The following is a 20,489-nucleotide window of genomic DNA, read 5'->3' as shown; positions in this document are numbered from 1 at the left end:
TGAAGTAATGTGCTATATATGCTTAGAAGCATACTTATAATGATAACTTATTTTAGTTAATTAGAAAAGTTCGGTTTAACTCTAATGTCTTATTTTTCGCAACAGCACACATACATGTAAATCTGGAATCACCAGAGAGATTCTGACTGCATCAGCAACTAAACAGCCGCTGTCTTTAAATAGAGAAACATGCAGAATAACTTCAGCAGTTCATTGTTCATCTTTAACTCATACACTGGCTCTACTCTCCTCCACAACGGTGACACACAGAAGAAATTAGCTTCAGGTTTTACAGTAAAATACTGTTTTTTCCTTGATTTAACAGTAATCTACTGGCAGCTGTGGTTGCCAGCAATATACTGTTTTTTTACAGTCTATTTCCGTAGTGTAAATTAACAGTATATTACTGTTAAAATACATTTTTACACTGTGTTTTTACCTCTCACACCTTTAACCCTTTAAACCCCAGAGCCTATACTTCAGTTTTAATTGAAGTGTCCACACTACTGAGTGTTCAAGAAACATGGAGCAAAGCTGAAGTAAATTCATTAATTAACTGACTAATTAAATGATAATTGAGGATTAACAATGAACAAATGAAGAAATACTGAAGGGAAAAAACAAGAACAGAACATACAAAACTTTAGTCACAGCTTTATAATGAAATAACCTGAAGAACAACAAATGATTAAATCATTTAAATGTTCAGCGGATGATTAAACAACTCTACAAACATCATCACCAGCTACACTTATTACTTAATACATGTATTTTTGTATAACATCTACTAAAGTTCTTCTTGCGAAAAAGTTAAAGTTTTACGTCACCATCATGGAGAACAGAGTTTGCTTTAGTTGGGCTCTTAGCCCTGTCATTTTTAACATTTGTATATCTTGGCTGCTGCAATTGTTAAGAACTTTGTTTAAAAAGCTCCTTTGTTGTAGCAAGCCAGCCAAAAACCTAAATAAGATCTGATGATGTTCATGTTGCTATTAAATGGCAGAGTCTGTTCTCATTTAGTATAATAAAATTTACTGCTCCTATTCAATGTTAAATCTATTGTTTTACATAATATATCTATATATGGCAATGATTTCTGGAAGTTTTTAAGAATATCTTGGACAATAACACTGCTCTACGGTGTATATCACACTCAAAGAGACATCAATAATCAGCATATGAACCTCAATAATGGTGACAACTAACAAAATTAACAGTTTAACTCACAAACAGGCAACTGAAAGTCTAAACATAAACAACAGCAGAATCAAACACAAATAAAGAAAACTGTGTGACCATTATACAACATTTATTTATACCGCAATGCATGCTGGGATATTGGTACCGTGCCACTCCCAGCATGCATTGCAGCATGAAACATTTGAGATGTTACCATTGTTGAGATACAAGGTCAGATTCATGAGGTCTGAGTGTGTATTTGTCAAAACTGAACTGTCTTTGTATGTTATTTCTTAACTGTTAAGTAATTACAGAGGTATCTTTTCTGTTTCCACTTCTCATTAATTAAATTAATACCTGCAACTAAGCATAAAATCTATTGCATGAGGTCCTTCATCCAGATTTATACCAAAACATTTATCAGAACTAATTTCAGACTAATAGGTTTCTCTATTTATTGACTTTCCAACTTTATTGCTATAATAAAAGCATTTTGTTAACTCTTTATTATAGTAATTGGAGAGTCTGAATTAAAAAGTTCAAGGGTGAAGAGCCCAACTAAATCAGCCCCTCACTCCATTACGGTGACACAAAAAACACCTTAATTTCTGTTGGATCTCAATGAGAATAGTATGGAAGTCAAATCAGTCAGTAATAAGTGTGTGTCTGCTGTTGTTTGTGGAGTTGTTTAATGATCCTCTGCTGAGACTGAAGCTGTTTTATTTTATTTGATTTTATTTAATGCTGTAACTCAAGTCACTGTTTGTGTTTCTTGTTTATTTTCTTCAGTAATTGTAATTATTAACAGCAGGTGTTCTTCAGTGTCTGAATTCACTCATTAGTGTTCATTAACTCTGTCAGGTGAACTATATTAGTTAACTAGTGTATGAAATAGTGAACAAGGACACAAAGTGTGATTTCAAACACAGACTTCAAAACATCGAATCTGAACTCTGTTAGCTCACAGTTTTCTGCAGTTGGTTACTTTCTCGAAGACAAAAATGTTACCCAGAAAGCACTGTTTTTAACAGAATATTACTGTTTTAGTGAAAAAACATTATTTTACCGTAGAATCTGACCGTTTTTTAACAGCAATTTTTTACAGTGTATATATATATATAGAAGTTTTTAAAATATATAAATAAAACTGTTATGCAGTCTACGCTCCCAAGGGAGTTCAAAGAGAGCATTTTTTTAATATGGAGTTTTTTTATTTTATTTATTTCTTTTATAGCCACATCATGTATAAGTGTCACGTGACATGTCATTGACCTTCTCCTGTAAGACAGGCTTGAAAATAATTCATTTCTAAATTACTCATCTCAGATTTGCTGTGTCGTATAAGTGTTTGTGTGTCGTGTGCGCCACATCCCTCACCCAGGGTATGGATTTCATTTTAAACTCTTTCTCTGCTGGGAGCGACAAATCATGGCAATTAGGCAGATGTGGACGAGGTAATGCTATGCATTATTAATCAGTCTGGTCATTAGCACCCCCAGAAAGCAGATCTTATATCAGTAGGCTAGCACCAGGCCTCTTTAGCTTAGCGCAGGCTTTAGCAGCAAGAGTTTAGATGGAGATCTGAGGCCAAAAGTGGTTAATTCTCTGGTGGACAGTTTTCTAAAAAAAAAAAGAGTTTATCCGGAGGATTGGGTTAAACCAGGGTAAAGTGTGTGATGGGCCCAATATGTTAGCGCTTATGTCTTTGGACACCCTCAGGAATCTAAGTCTCTGAACGCATGCTGGGTTAATATAAGTGTTTAGTTAAAAGAATGTCAGCCTAAAAATGTAGTTGTTTTGTTGAAGGAGAGCAAGTACAGGGTAATTGCATTAGCATTAGCATAAATGGTAGATGTTTTCTGTGAAACTACACTGTAAAAAGGGATAAGTTACACATAAGTGAGTACATGTTGCTTTAAAAGTGACAAGTTAGCTTTACTTCAAAAACTGAGAAAACCTGTTATAACTTTGATTTGTTAATTATGCTCACAGGTTTGGTAATAAATAATCCTAAGGCAACCGGTTTACTCAAGTTTTAAAATAAAGTTAACTAAACCATTTTTTATTACAATCTAACTAAGAATGCAGGAGTTTACTGCTAAAACAAGCTGCGTAACTTCAAATACTGCTATATTTCAGCCGAATTTATATATTTGTTGTTGTTGTTAATTCACTTTTTGATTCTTCTTACTTTTCATTTGTTCTTCATTTTCTTGTTTGGCTTTTTGTGGCATGATCATTTTGTCACTTTTATTAACTTTTAATTCATCAGTTTTTTTGTGCTGTTGTTTTAAGTTCATTGTTCATATTTTGTTTGTGTGTATATTGTCATTATTTTTCTTTGATTTGGTGTTTTTATGTTTTTTTTTTGTGCTGTTGTTTTAAGTTCATTGTTCATATTTTGTTTATGTGTATATTGTCATTATCTTTCTTTGATTTGGTGTTTTTATGTTTTTTTTTTTTTTTTGGGTTGTGAACTCTTGAAGGATGTGCAGTTCAAAAGCAAAATACATTTTGTAGACTATTTACAGACTATACCATCATTTTCACAGCTACATTATATAATCATCACATGTCTAATTGCAATGAATGACTTAATGCTTAATTTGCATGAGTTTTGGCATTTAAAAGCCCGTCCTTGAGCTGTTAGCGCTGAATGTGTCAACTCTGTGCGGCTGACCACCTGTTAGCGCTGCTGCTGTTTCCAGATCATGTCTTTAATTCGAGTTTGTGCTCTGTTGTAATTGGCTACATGCCGCTTCACTGACCCCGGGTCAGCCGCTCACCGTCATGAGTCACAGCACAGACAGGATTACAGCTGAGCACAGTCACCCCGGAGGCCCAATTACTGCTTGTTTAAACAGTGGCATCGACTGATCCAGGATCAGTGTAGAAGCTCACAGAGAGGTCACAGAGTCCACCCGGCGCTGGTTTGAATTTCGCCGCTTTTCACTGATCCAGGGACTGAAGTGGATTTCGCTGAGTCGGCAGAAGTGTTTGAGTGACTTGACAAAAAGAAACACTTATCATTTCCCAGGTGTTTGAGACCAGATGGGAGCAGAACTGATGGGCGTTTGAGATGAGCGTGTAGGCTGGAGAGTTTTGCTGAGTTGGAGGTTGTGTGTGTGTGTTTGTATAATGGCTGTAGTTAAAGCCATGATTAATATGCGGTGTAGGCAGAGTGACAGAGGTGCATGTGTCATCAGAGCTGTGTTGTGTGTAGTTTAATATTCCCATGTGTATTCTCATACAACTGTGAACTGTTGTTATGCGGCAGAAGATAATGCAGGATCATTGTTTATTCCTGGGGTGTCTGTAAACAATAGGGGTGGGATTTGTTGAGTTGCAGATCTAATCATTCTCTGTGTATCTTTGTTTATGAATTTTTTATCTTTTTCATATATATATATATATATATATATATATATATATATATATATATATATATATATATATATATATATATATATATATATATATATATACACTGTATATATATATATATATATATATATATATATATATATATATATATATATATATATATATATATATATGCTTGTGGTTCAATTCAATCGTTCATTATTTCATTCATGTTTCAAATAAATTTTTTTTTCAATTTTTTCAACTTATTTGTTTTTATTTATTCATTTTTCAGTTTGTTTTTCTTTCTTTTTCTTTTTACATGGTTTTTGTTCCTCATTTGTTTGTTTGTTTTTGTTTTCTTGTTGTATTTGTTTATAAATTAGTTTAGTTTTTTGTTTGTTTTCTTTTTTTCAATGGTTAATTTGTTTGCTTGTTTTCATTGGACTTAACTCTCAATCATTTCTCTAAAGTAATTTGATTTTAGTTTGATTGTTTATTTACATGTTTTTTTTTTGTTTGTCAATTTTCGGGGTTTTCATTAAATGCTTTAATTTTTTCCCTTTTCATTGTCTTCTGTTTGTTTTTTATAATCACATTCATTTTATTGTTCATTTTTATGTATTATATTTTGTTTTCTTTTTCATTTATGCTTTGTTCATTGGTTAATTTGTTTATTTGTTTTCATTGGACTTAACTCTTTCATTCATTTCTTTTCAGTAGTTTGATTGTTTTATTTGTCCATTTACATGTTTTTATTATTTGTTTGTCTCAATTTTTGTGGATTCACATGAAATGCTTAATTTTTTTTCCCCTTTCATTTACTTCTGTTTGTTATCTTCAATCACGTTCATTTTATTGTTCATTGTTATTTGTCCTTTTTTGTTTTCTTTGTTCATTTATGGGTTTTTTTTTTTAATAGTTGATTGTTTTTATTTGTTTATTCACGTTTTTGTTGTTTATTTGTTTGTCTTAATTTTTTAGGGTTCACGTGTAATGCTTTGATTATGTTTTCTTTCCATTTACTTTAGCTCTGTTTGTTTTCTTCAATCACGTTCATTTTTTTTTTTTTGGTTAATTTCTTTATTTGCTTGTTCTTTTTGTCTTTTTTTTTAGTGTTTATATTTGTTACATTTGTTTGGTCTTTTTTATTGTAAATATTTTTCTTTTTTTTCATTCTTTCTCCTTTCTTCTTTCCTTCCTTCCTTATATACAATATCATCAGTACTCACGCAATGTCCTTGCTGACATTTTCTCTCTATACATCATAATCCAGTCTGTCATTTTGCTGGCATTTCACTGAGCCTCTGGAGGCCAGCCAATCTCACCAACACTACCAGACTTAACCACACACACATACAGAGAGAGAGGGAAAAAGCTCCACAAGGCACAGATTAAAGATGATGAATAGGTGTGTAATGGCAGAAGCGTTAACCCCACAGCCTCGACGCTCAGATTCATGGCCCACCATATAACTAATGACTTCATCAATAGCCCAAGGACTACGGAAAGGTGGTGTTCATCAACACGTTTATCCGTTAACAAGTCATGACACAAGTTTCCCCACATGAACCCAAAAATATGTATAATATGCAGTCTTGTGGATTTTAAACAAACACATTGCGTTCAGCTGCAGAACTTCTTGGATTGAATGCAGTGATAGCAAAGCTTATGTCTGGCATGCCAAGAAGCCCAGCAGTGTTTACAGTGATTGTTTAAACTTCTTGCAATGGTTTAATCTGGTTTTGCTTGTTATCATAGCGAAGTAATACACAACAGCACGATACATCTGAGACGTAGGAGATAAAAAGGTAAACAATCCCTGCGCACAGTACAGAAGCTGGAACCTATAATGTAGCTGTGTTTCTGTGTTTCTGTGTTCTGTGTTTCTGTGTCTGCAATGTAAGCAGGGAGATCGGATTTTAACCTGTAAATGCGAGTTGCGCGTCATTAAAAACCATAGCAAATGACGTCAAGTCTGACACTTTTATTTCAGAACAGACTTTAGCAGAGTTGCAAACCTTAAATCTTATACACAAGGACGAAAACAGCTTTTATATTGTCATATAGCACAGGTATTTAAGCATGATAATGAGAGCGAGAGAGCGCAATGCTAGCCACGTAACCAATATAAATTAATATAAAACAAGTGCATACATCACATACATAAATCATGCCATGGACATTGCATTAAGATGCCTAAAGGTTTAAAAAAGCCAATATATCAAAAGAAGATGGACGAATGAGAACCTTTTTGTCATAAACTATGGTGAAACAGCTTGTCAAAAGCTGCGGACAGATTACATACAGGAAAAGAGAAAGGAGCACTCTTTAATTATCAGCTGATAGTCAGCACCCGCTCTTTTTTGCGCCTTTGCGTCATTGCGCCTTTGCCGTGTGCTGTGTAAATGCAGACGATCGGATACGAGTCACTTTTAAAAGATGATGTAAGCATATCATCATAAAATCGGATACAGTCATAAAATCGGAATTGATCATCAAGATCTGCAGTGTAAATGCAGCCTTACATCAAATTCTGAACCAACCATTCGAATGTCATAGCAGAGACTCATAAGGCAATCATTCATTGTTCAGTTTCAAGGATCACGTTTGAATTGTTGCCTTGGTTTCGTTGTCCAGTTTCAGGGATCACATTTGAATTGTTGCCTCGGTTTGATCTTCTCAGCAGTCGCTGGACTCTCTTTTTTTCTGCTGCTGTAGCTCATCTGGCAATTTTGTTCACAGAACTATTTTTGTGTTTTGTTTTTTTCAGATCATTCTCTGTAAATCCTAAAGATAGTTTCGCTTGGAAATACCAGTAGATTAGCAGCTTCTAAAATACTTAAATCAACAAATATGCCACTTGTAGTTTCACGTAAATCATCTTTCTTGACAATTTTGATGCTCATTTTGAAACATTAAAAAAAAAAACACCAGTAGGACACAGGCTCTCCTCTCCGTGTGCACCAGACACCTTCTTATCAATATTCCATGTTTTTTGGAAATATTGTGCAATATTTAGTTCACTACACTCAAGTGAGTAGGGTTGGCAAACCACTTGTACTGTAGGTGACACTTGTTAGAGAAAAACTAAACTCTAAACTAAATTAGTCATCGCATTCACACTGCTGCTCTCTAATGATTTTAAGTGCCTCTTTCATAATCACTTGTAAGTCGCTTTGGAAAAAAAAAGTATCTGCTAAAATAGTAAATGTCAATGTAAACATGTTTTCATAACAATGTTTGCAGCCATTGAAAAAAAAATACTAAAATCTCTCTGTATAATGTGTCATCCAGCTTATTGTATTGTTTTATTTGGCTTAAAGGTGCAGCATGTAAGTTTGACACCCACTGGTTGAATTAGATATTGCACTCCTGGTTAAAAACACACATAAGTGCAGATTGCTAGACGGACAACACCAACAGCATTGGCCTGCCTGACAATCAAGCTAAAAACTGATTTAAAGTGTGTTCTAAATAAAAGCAACTACATTTTTGACATACTACTGAAAGCAGCAGCAGATACAGTCGTTCATCTCAGATCTTGAATATAAAATAAAACTTTGAAATTGAGCTTTAGAGTTGTGACTCAGTGCAAGCCAACACATATCAGTGATTCAGCATGAACATTCAATCATGTTAAAGGAGTTTAATATGTAATTATAAGATTATAGACTTCCCCAATTCATTGGAGTGCAATGAGTGCACTATTCTGAGATTCTGAATGGCTTTATTTAAACTTCTGTTGTGTTTTTTCTGATAAAAACAGCCAAAATGCTTATCATTGCATATCTTGCCACGTAGCGTGTTGTTAGGACATAAGGTTACAATGTACGTTTATAATATTTATGTTACTTTCTAATTAATAACCACCTCATGTGGAACTCTGAGTCTGTGTCACATTTTGGAGGCTGTTACTGACCAGTTCGCATTTTGGTCATGGACACACATTATGAGAGCCTTCATGACTGAATCAATGAAATTCAATAAAACAAACATTTTCAAAGCAGAATATCTGACTTCAGCATCTGCAGACTTTGTATTTTTATGCTTTAGAATAGTCAAAAGCTTACACACAGCACCTTAAATGAATATATTAATAACATGTTTGCCTCGAATCAATGTCTAAATCACATTCGTTTGTTTTTGTTTTGCCCAAAGTTGATGTGAGGGCGCAGGGGATGAAAGAGAGAATTCAAACAGACACGGTCAGACATGGTGTAAAGTATGCCGAAAAACTGTTTGGGTTTGTGGGTGTGTGTTAATCTATGAGCTTCTGTCTGTTTCATGACAGCATGATTAATGAAAAGTGTAATTAAGTGTGATTGCTGTGTTTTTATGTCCAGTGTGAATAGATGTTGTGATTGGAGGGGGAACGAGAAAGAGTGAGAGATGGATTTACAAATCAAAACAACGCAGCATTAAGAGAGCTTTCTCTATTATGGCACTTAAAATCAAATGAAAAACGTGACTTCATTTAAAATAACAAAACAAATAACAACTCCCACTCAGGGATTTGATGTGTTCGTGTTTAGGCACTTCAAAAACAACTAAATTTGTAATACATTTCTACTGGATTAGTGGAAGATTCCACCATGTTTGCAATGCTACAACTAAAACAACACATATTTGAAACTTTATTCTTACATTTCAAAGCCACTCCTTTATTATTTAAGGTCATTTTAATTATTATTTCAGAAAAATGACTGATGCTTCAGTGATTTGGCTGTAAAATTCTCAAATGGCCTTTTATTTGTCAGTAATTTGAACATTACATAAAACACACGTAAGTGCAGGTTGCCAGACTGACAACACCAACAGCATTGGCCTGATTAAGAATGATTTAAACTAAATAAAAGCAATGCCCCATGATAGAAGGAATATTTTACATAATAAATGGAGTTTTTGTTCTAATCAACATTTGGAATGTATATATATATATATATATATATATATATATATATATATATATATATATATATATATATATATATATATATATATATATATATATATATATATATATATTGGACATTCTAAAATGGCCTTTTATATGTCAGTAATTTGAACATTACTGCAAGATCACAAGCTGTTTTTTCAGCATGTGTGTGTGTTCTCCTTCACAGCCGCACCTCTCTGAGACTTCAATGGGAAAGAGGAATGAAATAATGAAATATACAGAAATAATAGGATGAAAGGCTCTTTGTGCTGCCATTGGATTAATATTTCACACATTTGTGATTGAAGAGAACATGCAGAGTGTTGTAATTAGTTTTCTCCACAGCTCCTTGTAGTGGAGAGTACTGAACTATGACAGATGATTAAAACACACACAGGCGGAGAGAGATGATGGGCGACGTGATTGAGTTTGACAGCTGACGATAAGAGAGACACTGCTTCAGCAGTCGGTCAGTAATGAAATCTCTTCACAGGATCCCGTGACATAGAGGGAAAGCTGTTACGTGATATAAACAGCGCTGTCAGATCCATATTCACACGCGGTATGCATATGAGGTATGTGCGTGTTAGTTTTGCTTTGGGAAACGTTTAATGGGATATTTTGTGAGGTGTAGTGACAATCGTGTTGTTATTTCTTCCTGGTTGTGTTGTATTAATGCGGTATGACTTCGTTTATCTTACACTGGAAAGATAATAAGTATTTTAGGCTTTGAGGTCAGTTTCTGTTTTATTTTAATTGCCAATGGTTTCAGACAAAATTTGTGATGTTGTGTTCACGCAGATTTTGCTAAACTAAAACAAACTCTGGTGTGATTGTTTTGTTAGAATAAATTTGAACACTTATATTTGAAATATGATGTGCCCCAAGTAAATATACTGAGACCGCTGAAGAACAAAAAGTTTTTTCACTTGCGTTTTGAAAAAATTTTACATCTACATGACAACAATTTCAAAACATATTTACACGTGTTTACAGCTGTATGCAAAAATGGCCTGGCCAGTATTTGGTACTGTCATCATTTTAGTAAATAGTACCTGTAGGGAAGTAAAGATGTGTCATCAAAGACTTATGTGTATGTATAATTTGCTATGTGTGTAATATGCATCTCCACTTTTGCTTATTATATGAAGTAAATCCACACTTTGCTGATAAAGCATTGAGAAACACTTAAACAACAACTCTACCTTGTAATCTGCCATTGTTGTGTATGTTTATTTGTTCTTGCCTTTAATTTACACTCCCCTAAACACATACTATGTATGTGCACAATGTCATCATTTTCAAAGGCTTTCATTTTCAGTTGTTTAGACGCTTTCAACATCGTAGACTTTTAATTGTATGCATTTGCAGTCCCAAATATTAAGTTGTCCTCTAATTTAACAAGAAAAAAATATTAAAATATTTATTGTTTATGACTGAAAAGAATGTCACATCATACTTGGGACTGAAAATGCATGAAATAGGGAATAATATTTAAAGTCGTGTAAACAGATTTTCTGTCAGGTCTGATGTTTGCAAAGCATTTGCCCATCCAAAGGAGAATTTGTGGGTTTTTATGTACTATTTATTCATAATTTACTCCTATTTATGATTATTTACTGTATATAAGTAAGTTATGGCTATAAAGGCTGCAATGTAAAAAAAACAAACTTATATTTATTTAATTATTAATATATTTTTAATTATGTTGAATGCAAATTAAATGTTTTAAAGATATAAGAATAAGTATAATGAAGAAAACTGGATTTTACTTAATTATTATTTTTTTGTATGTCACTTCCTTGCACATCAATATCTGCATGGTTGTTGACTTACAAACTGGTGATGGAAACGATAGCTTTTTTTCTTTAATCTACTTTTTTATTTTTATTGTTTTTTATGTTTTTAAAAATATTAATTAGTTCTAAAATTGTATTAAAAAATATTTGAAAAAAAAAATATATATATATTAGGTCAGTTTAGTAAAACGTAAAAATATACAAATAACAAGCAACTATTTTTGGGCTGTAAATTGAGGGAAAAGAAGTCAAAACAAAAATAATTAATATATAGGGGGTTTTATGGGTACTCATGATATGAAGCTGTTCTTAAAAACACGAAGATATATTTCTGTTGCACTGACTGATTATAAATTTTATCTTTGGTTGCACCTGAAATGGGCCATGACATTACCCAAGCAGTTGAAGGAAATACAATAATTCATTTAGGACATACATTATTGCAAGGAGAGAGCAAGGAGATAATATACGTGTTAAAATGCTTGTTATTTGGGTTAGAAAGTTGATTATTTTTAACATTATTCAAACTGTTTGGACCAAAGCCCCATTCACATGAGATTAGTGTTATCTGGGTGATGATAACTTATGTAAATGATAGATTACAGTTCACTGCAGATCTTCTGTGAGTGTATGTGTGTGTCAGATTTTGATTTCTCTGGTACTTCACAAAAGCTCCATCATATGTACACACAAACATTTAAAACATTTACCTCAGCACACAGGATAGTTTGGGATGTTTATTAAGTTTGTTCATCATAAAGCTTCATTCATTCATTTTCTTTTCGGCTTAGTTCCTTTATTAATCAGGGGTCGCCACAGCGGAATGAACCACTAACTTATCCAGCATATGTTTTATGCATATGTTTTACGCAGCTCTCCAAATGTAGATAAACACTCTAGCTTCAAATTCAATTTGGAAAGAAAGGCTGTGTGTTGAATATACAAGAGACTTTAGTCTGCGGTTCACATGAAAAGCTGCTAATCTGTTTACGCATAGTGGAAAAAACTGATCAATTGCAAATGGGGATTTATTTCCTCTTCCTCCCTGAGAGATGGTCAGTGCACTTACACACATTTGAGCATTTATACTAAACTGTCAAGTCCACTCACTTTATAGTTGGCTTCTTCTTTGTAGCACATCCGTCTTAAGGAATTCCGTTGATTTCAGAATTCAGATCCTTTATTATCTGGGGTCGCCGCAGCGCAACCGCCAACCTATTCAGCATATGTTTTAGGCAGCGGGAAAGCCCATACACTGATGCATTCACACCCACACATACACTACGGCCAATTTAACTTATTATACCACCTAGTACATGTCCTTGGATAGTGGGAAAAACCGAAGCACCCAGAGGAAACCTAGGACAACACTGAGAGAACATGCAAGCTTCACACAGAAATGCCAACTGACCCAGCCAGGGCTCAAACCAGCAACCTTCCTGCTGTGAGACGACAACACTACTCACTGCGCCACTGTGTCACCCTAAATTCAGTTTATTTGTGGCACCTAATGTTGTATCTCTCTCTCTCTCTCTCTCTCTCTCTCTCTCTCTCTCTCTCTCTCTCTCTCTCTCTCTCTCTCTCTCTTTGCTTTTTGGTAGTTTTAAGCTAACAGTTATCAAACAAAGGATTCACAAATATATCTTTGTGTGCTCCATCAGATCCATCCTGTCTTGTTTCTGCATCTCCACATCTCCACCCACACATGTACACTTTCCTCATTCTCACCCAACACGCAAACACACACACACACACACACACACACACACACAAACATACACGTACACAAACTAAACCACCGTTGTGGGCGCTTGTCCTTTTAATCACACATCTCTGGTGTGATTGACTGCTCCTTTGGTGATGTAACAAAATCCCCGATCCCAGTGCTGCTGTAAGCCTCTGAACACTTATGCAGACACTGAGAGAGAGAGAGAGATAGATGGAGAGAGTGAGTCTTGTCATCCTCATTGAGCTTCATACATCTGTGCTGGAGGAGCTACAAAACTCTCTTAGTTTGGTCAAAGTGTCTGATTCTTTGGAGGAAGAAAACATATATATGTTTACTGATGTCACACAAGTGCAGTGAGATATTACACAAACCTTTGGTCAGCTTACAAAGCCATATGTGCAAAGGAATGATGTTTTTTTTTTTTTGTTTTTTTTCTGAAAGTATCTTAAAGTTAGTCCAAAGAATTTATATGCTGAATTACTGCATTTATCCATAGTCTAAGATGCAGATTCTAACCATAGTGAGTAGGGGTGTGACGAGGCACAAGATTGGGTTCACGAGAACGTTCGAGGTTACTAAAGTAACCCTTCGTTCCCCGAGGAGGGGAACGGAAGCACTATAAGTGAATTTGATTGTAAAATCCACGCATTGGGAGGTTCGGTTCAGAAGCTACTCGTCTGAAAGAGTATTAAACGGGCCAATTAAGAATGAATTGGCAGCGCAAGCCTGCGCAGGTGAGCGGCATAAGCAATCAACTGAGTATATAAGCTCACCTGGCGCCAGCAGACGCTATCCTTTTTAAGCTGAAGAGACTTTCAACAGCTAAGGGACAGTCATTATGGCGACGGAGTATAGTGCTTCCGTTCCCCTCCTCGGGGAACGAAGGGTTACTTTAGTAACCTCGAACGTTCCCCTTCGGGGGGAACTTCAGCACTATAAGTGGATTTGATTGTAAAATCCACGCATTGGGAGCCCATTGAAAGCGCCATAATGACTGCACCTTACCAACACCCCCGATGAGGAGATAGTCAAGCAAGCGTGACGCACCCACATCATGGGGGGCGCGGTCCTCCAACGTGTCCCTGGCCCTAATTTATCCTACTTCAACAGAAGTTTTACGGATTTATATATATTTTTTGGGAAGTACGTTGGGAAGCGTGCAATCCCGATAGGGAGGACGCTGCGGAGGCCATCCGTTACCCAAGGGGGGATAGATGGCAGAATTTACATATGGACTAGCCCTAAGAAGGGGGAGTACGCATAGCAAAAGAGTGGTTAGCGGGGAGGAAAGACACGGGTCCGCCCAGGGGGGGGGGACTTAACCGTGGCTGAATAAGCATATGGGATCGCCTAGTGGGGACCACGCATAGCAGGCACCTTTACCCAAAACGCGGGCTGACCAGCGGGCAGACCTACAACGTAGTGGGCCAGCAAGTGACTCCTCCGCTGAGTCAGTGCTGGGGGCCACGGAGGAATCTGCAGGGCTCACCTGACGGGGAACTTTACTGACAGATAAAAAGGCGCACGTATCTCCGTGTTAGGGAAAATGGCGCAGCAAGCGTGTTTCAACACCCTACCGAATTGTTTCCTCAATCACCAAGGGTTACCTAATACCCTTGAGGAAACCGGCTCCACTCGCAGATTGTAAAACCTTGCAAATGTGTTGGGTGTTACCCAGCCCGCAGCTCTACAGATGTCTGTTAGAGGGGCGCCGCGTGCGCGCGCTCGAGAGGATGCGAAGCTCCGAGTGGAGTGCGCACGCTCTCTCGGGGGACGCGGCTCATCTCGGCTCTGATAGTGAAAGAAAGGCATCCACAATCTAGTGGGAACTTATTTCGGTACGGCACTTCCCTGCTGCCGACCGCTATAACAGACGAAGAGCTGCTCAGATGATCTAAACTCTGAGTGCGGTCCGGATAATATGCAAAACGCGAACTGGACAATAAGAAGGGCTGGGTCTGCCTCCTCCGAGGGCAGCGCTTGCAGGCTCACTACCTCGTATTAAAACGGAGTAGTAGGAACCTTGGGCACATATCTCGGGCGGGGTCTCAGGACGTGAGAGAAGCCAGCCCAATTACAGGCACGAGTCACTGACCGAAAAATGCCTCCGGGTCCCCGACCCTCTAATCGATATCAACGCGACCAGCAGAGCTGTCTTCAGGGACAGAAAAATACTGAGTCGAGGATCGAAGGGATCTGACGCGGCTTGCGAGATCCTAAGAGGGCATGAGAGGGGGCGGGGTGGATTAATTCGCTTAACGCCCCTGAGGAACCGGATGATGAGGTTATGCGTTCCCACGGTGCTGCCAGCCACCGCGTTATAAGAGCGGAGATGGCAGCCACGTAACCTTGAGTGTGGAGGGCGACAGCATGCTCTCCAACTTCTCTCGGCGTAAAGAAAGCACAACGCTGATCTGGCAAATTACGGGGGTCTTCTCAGCGAGAGACACACCATTCAGTGAATAGACTTCACGTCAGGGCATAGGCGCGCTCGGGGAGGGGGCTCTAGCCCGAGTGACGGTATTAGCCACCGCAATCGGAGGTTACCTAAGTCTTCCTCGCGTCTAAAAATCTCTTCAAAGATCGGCGAGGGTGTCAGGTGGTGCCCTGTCCCTGAGAGAGTAGGTGCTCTCTCGAAGGGACTGTCAGGGGAGGGCTATCGCGAGGGAGAGCTCTGACATCCAGGTCCGGTTGAGCCAGAGGGGCGCAACCAGCAAACTGTTCCTCGTCCTCCCTGACCTTGCACAGTAACTGCGCGAGCAGGCTCACTGGGGGAAACGCGTATTGCGCGTGCCCCGAGGCCAGCTGTAAGCCAGTGCATCCGTGCCGAGAGCACTCGGTCAGGGAAAGAACAACTGGCAATGAGCGATCTCGGGGGAAGCAACAGATCGATCTGGGCTTCGCCGAATTGCGCCCATATCAGCTGAACAGACTCGGGGTGGAGTCTCCATTCTCCAGGACGCAAGGCTGCCGTGAGAGCGCATCGGCTGCACGGTTGAGCTTGCCTGAATATGAATGGCGTGCAGCGATTTCAGCCGCGGATGACTCCAGAGGAGCAGACGGCGGGCGAGCTGAGACATGCGGCGAGAGCGCATACCCCCTATACGGCTGATATACGCCACCGCCGCCGTACTGTCCGTCCTGACCAGCACGTGTTGCCGCTCCAACACCGGAAAAAAACGGTGGAGAGCGAGGAACACTGCCAACAGCTCCAGGCGATATGCCAATGCAACTGGGTACCTTTCCACAGGTCCGCAGCCGCATGCCCGCAACGCACAGCGCCCCAGCCCGTGTTGGAAGCGTCTGCTGAAACGACAACAAGACTGGACGCCTGTTCTAGAGACACCCAGGCCTGTAGGAACGAGGGGTCGCTCCAAGGGCTGAGGGCGCGGCGACACAGCGCAGTAACAGAGACTCGGTGTGCGCGCGCGTGCCATGCGCGTCTGGGGACTCGATCGTGAAGCCAGTGCTGAAGTGGTCTCATATAGAATAATCCGAGCGGCATGAAGCGGCTGCGGATGCCATATGCCCCAGGAGCCTCTGAAATAGTTTCAGTGGGACCACTATTTTACTGTCGAGCTCTCTCAGACAGTACAGCATCAGCTGAGCGCGCTCTCCGGAGAGGCGCGCTGCCATGGTGACCGAGTCCAGCTCCAGCCCGAGAGAAGAGATCCTCTGCACGGGGGCGAGTTTGCTCTTTTCTCGGTTGACCTGAAACCCCCACAGGTGGAAGTGCCAGAGCACTTTGTCTCTGTGCATAATCAACTCTGTGCATAATCAAGAGAGGGCAAAATTCAGCCAGTCGTAAAGAAATTGAGTATGCAGATGCCCGCGAGCCGAAGGGGCGCTGAGGCACCCTCCGCGGGCTTGGTGAGGACCCGCGGAGACAGAGAGAGCCCGAAGGGGAGGGCTTTGTATTGCCAAGCTCGACCTTCAAACGCAAACTGCAGAACTGTCGGTGGCGAGGAAGAGTGGAGACATGGAAATACGCGTCCATCAGGTCTAATGCTGCAGACCAACCCAGAGGACGAACGCACCGGAGGATGCGCTTCTGCGTGAGCATTCTGAACGGCAGCTTGTGCAGGCAGCGGTTCAAAACGCGCAGATCTAGGATTGGCCGTGACCAACCGCTCTTTTTGGGCACGATGAAGCGTGGGCTGTAAAACCCGCTCTCCATCTCGGCTGGAGGGAGCGGCTCGATTGCATCCTTCGCCAGGAGGACAGCAATCTCCTCTCGCAAGACAGGGGCGGACAGAGGGCTGACCCTGGTGAATACACACCCGTGACTTGGGGGGCCGTTTCGCGAACTGAATCGCATAGCCGAGTCTGATTGTGCGTATGAGCCACCGCGAAGAGCTGGCCCGCGCTAACCAGGCAGGCAGAGCTCTCGCTAATGGACTCATCGCTACAATCGCTGACGTACCAGCAGTGGGGCAGCGCGGAGTGGGTGTGCTGATCCGGGAAGCTCGCGGGTCCCACGGAAAAGCTGGAGGTGAGATATTTGCTCTCACTCCAAACCCGAGCTCCGGAGGGGAGGCTCGAGGGGTGGGAGAAAGGAGACCGTCCTCCCAGCGCTCGTGAGCCACTGGCGAAACGCACCGAATCTGCAAGCTAGAAAGCATAGCGTCCCAGACTGGCAGATTTCGGGCTGTCACATCTGGGGAAGTGAAAAGTGCCCTTTCATAATGTTTTCATGGCAGTAAAAAGTGCCGTTGGAAATGGGGCCCCGCCCTCCAGCGGGGAAAGAGCAAGTTCCCTCTTCTCCAGATGGCCTGTCCCAGGGGCGCTTCGCGGTCCGTTGCCGGACTTAGCGGCGTTCTGGGCAGGGGGGCTGCCTGCTTCCGAGGTGCCCGACGCGCTCGCTTCGCCAGAGGCGTGTGCGGGGGCAGAGCAGCTCTCGTAGGCGGGCGCCTTCGGCGAGGAGCAGGTATGAATGGCACGACGGGCGGAGCGGGCTACGGACCGCCGATAAGACATCACCCACCAACTGCTCTCTCACCGCCTTGAATTCCTGGGTGAATTCACAGACAGTGTCGCCGAACCTGGCTGGGGATATGGGGAAGTCAAGAAAGCGGACTTTGTCGACTTTGCACATATCAGCCAGGGGTGGCGCTCCTGGACCACTAATGTGGACATCGTCCTCCCCAACGCACACGCAGCGGACTCAGTAGTCCGAAGAGCTAAGTCGGCGGCGGTGCGAAGCTCGTAAGCCTGGGTTGGACCCACCCTCGTGCAGCTCAGCCAGCGCCTGCGCTTGGTAGCGCTGGTAGGTGGCTATCGCATGCAAGGCGGAAGCAGCCTGGCCCGCAGCTATGTAAGCTCTAGCTCCGAGGGAGGTAGATAACTTACAGGCTTTGGATGGGAGACGAGGCGGACCCCGCCAAGAAGAGGCGCCGCGCGGATTTACCGCCATCGCGCACTCAACCTGAGGAATCGCCACATACCCCCTGGCTGTTTCACCGTCAAGAGTGGTTAGGGTGGAGGAACACGCAGCACGAGCAGAAAAAAGTGCTTTACAAGACCGCGTGAGCCTACTGTGCACCTCCGGGAAGAAGGGAACGCCCCTCTAGTCGGTCCGGCCGCGGAGCTGGGGGATAAACCATCTCCAACCCACGGCCGAAGCAGCCCGGGAAAGCACGGCTAACATGTCCGTTTCAGGATCCGTAGTGACAGCGCTCACCAGCCCGAAGGGGGCGAGCGGGTCTGGATCATCATCGGACAATGAAAGCCCACCCTCCGATGCCGCGGTGGACATCTGGTCTCCGGTGTCATCGGGCGTAAGGGCTACCATCTGTTAGACGGATCGCTTGCCCCGCCCAAAGCTTGGATGGAGCGCTTAGAGGAGCGGGAGGTCCGCGGGCCCGTGGGCGACGGATTATCTCTCGCTGAAACCCTCAGATCTGCCCGAGTGCCCGCTGCAGAGCAGGGGACAACTGGGGTGGTTCGCCCTTTTGCAAAGGCTAACCGCGATCTTGCGCAACAGTCATGGCATCGCAATGACGACATGAACTGCCCGCGAGCAGCGCATTAACATGCTGGACCCCCAGACATGCAACGCAGTGCCCGCGCCCATCATCCGAGGACAGGAAACCACCGCATCCAGAAACGCACAGGTGGAGCGCCGTCCTGATAAGGACGTGCTGCACGACTGTGTTGCTCTTTCTGTGAAGTTTGCAACTTTATACGCACCGCTCTGGAGGACCGGACCCAAAGAACGCCAGGCAAGGGAGAAACCCAGCTCGACCGTCTGCCACTGCGTGTACACACTCTGGACCGGGAGAATGCTCTCGTTCGCTCAGAATCGCTGGTCACAGCAGGAGGAACCCTCATCGACTCGATCAGAAAGTCTCTGAAGCGAAAAGGATAGCGTCTGCTGGCGCCAGGTGAGCTTATATACTCAGTTGATTGCTTATGCCGCTCACCTGGGCAGGCTTGCGCTGCCAATTCATTCTTAATTGGCCCGTTTAATACTCTTTCAGACGAGTAGCTTCTGAACCGTACCTCCCAATGCGTGGATTTTACAATCAAATCCACTTATAGTGCTGAAGTTCCCCCCGAAGGGGAACAAGATGTTTTTTTAGATTTTGTGAGAGATCCGCAATGATGCCACCATACCTGCCAACATTTGTCTCTGTAAATAGTGGGGATGTCTGGCAGTCGGGGATGAGGTGTCTGAATAACACAGCTACAGAAAGTAACTGTACTATGCACCTGGTAGCCACTGTGATCAGATACTAAACCAAAGTCGGCGATCGAGGGGTGTTGCAGACTTTACCAAAAAGCTAAGGACCAGCGGGGTTGGGATTGGGGGTTGAAATTACTGGAGTTTTCCAGGAGAATTAACAAAACGGGAGGGTGGCTGGAGATGGGTCTGAAATATAGGAGACTCCATACCTGTTGGCATCCCCCATTGGAAAACTAGGTAGCTGTTGGAAGTGATGTTAGTGAGGCCTGCAGGGGGTGCTCAACCTGTAGTTTGTGTGGGTCCTAATGCCCCAGTAAAGTGAAGGGGACACTATACTGTCAGTGAGTGCCATCTTTTGGATGAGACATTAAACCAAGGGTCTCTGTGGTCATTTTAAAAAACGCATGGCATTTCTCGTAAAGAGTAGGGGTTTAGGTCCTGGCCAAATTCCCTCCATTGGGCTCTAAAACTCGCTTCATTCCGCCAATTACTGGTATGTGGTGATCGCACTGGTGCTGTTGTCCTGTGGCTGTCGTCTCATCATCCTAGTGGATGCTGCACACTGGTGGTGGTGTAGAGAGACCCCCCTCATTATTGTGAAGCACTTTGAGCGTATGGCCATGCATGATAAATGCACTATGTAAATACACACATTACAGGAAATATATGATAGGAAAATAGTCTTATTGAACTGAAAAAAAAATCACAAAATGCAAAACACTTTAGCTTTTTAACGCTTTTTTAAAATCAACTTTTAATAATACTGTTATTAAGGTTAACATGCAAACATGTGAA

The 20,489-nt window shown here is 41.4% G+C and overlaps 1 protein-coding gene across 18 annotated transcripts in view; it reads left to right on the top strand.

The window, feature by feature from the left end:
- Positions 1-20,489, top strand: part of sulf2b (sulfatase 2b) — a 544,759-nt gene that overhangs the window by 365,144 nt on the left and 159,126 nt on the right. For 4 of the 18 annotated variants that reach the window (XM_073938030.1, XM_073938056.1, XM_073938044.1 and 1 more), the window contains exon 1: positions 9,813-10,056. The exons of the other annotated variants lie outside the window; for them this stretch is intronic. The gene's annotated coding sequence lies outside the window, so the exon portion shown is untranslated. Of the gene's footprint in view, positions 1-9,812; positions 10,057-20,489 lie in introns of those variants that run through there. 18 annotated transcript variants of the gene reach the window in all.

This window comes from Danio rerio, chromosome 23 (assembly GCF_049306965.1).
Source record: "Danio rerio strain Tuebingen ecotype United States chromosome 23, GRCz12tu, whole genome shotgun sequence".
NCBI classification, from domain to species: Eukaryota; Metazoa; Chordata; class Actinopteri; order Cypriniformes; family Danionidae; genus Danio; species Danio rerio.
Note: the sequence above shows the minus strand (reverse complement) of the source record. Positions and strands in the feature narration are given on the sequence as shown.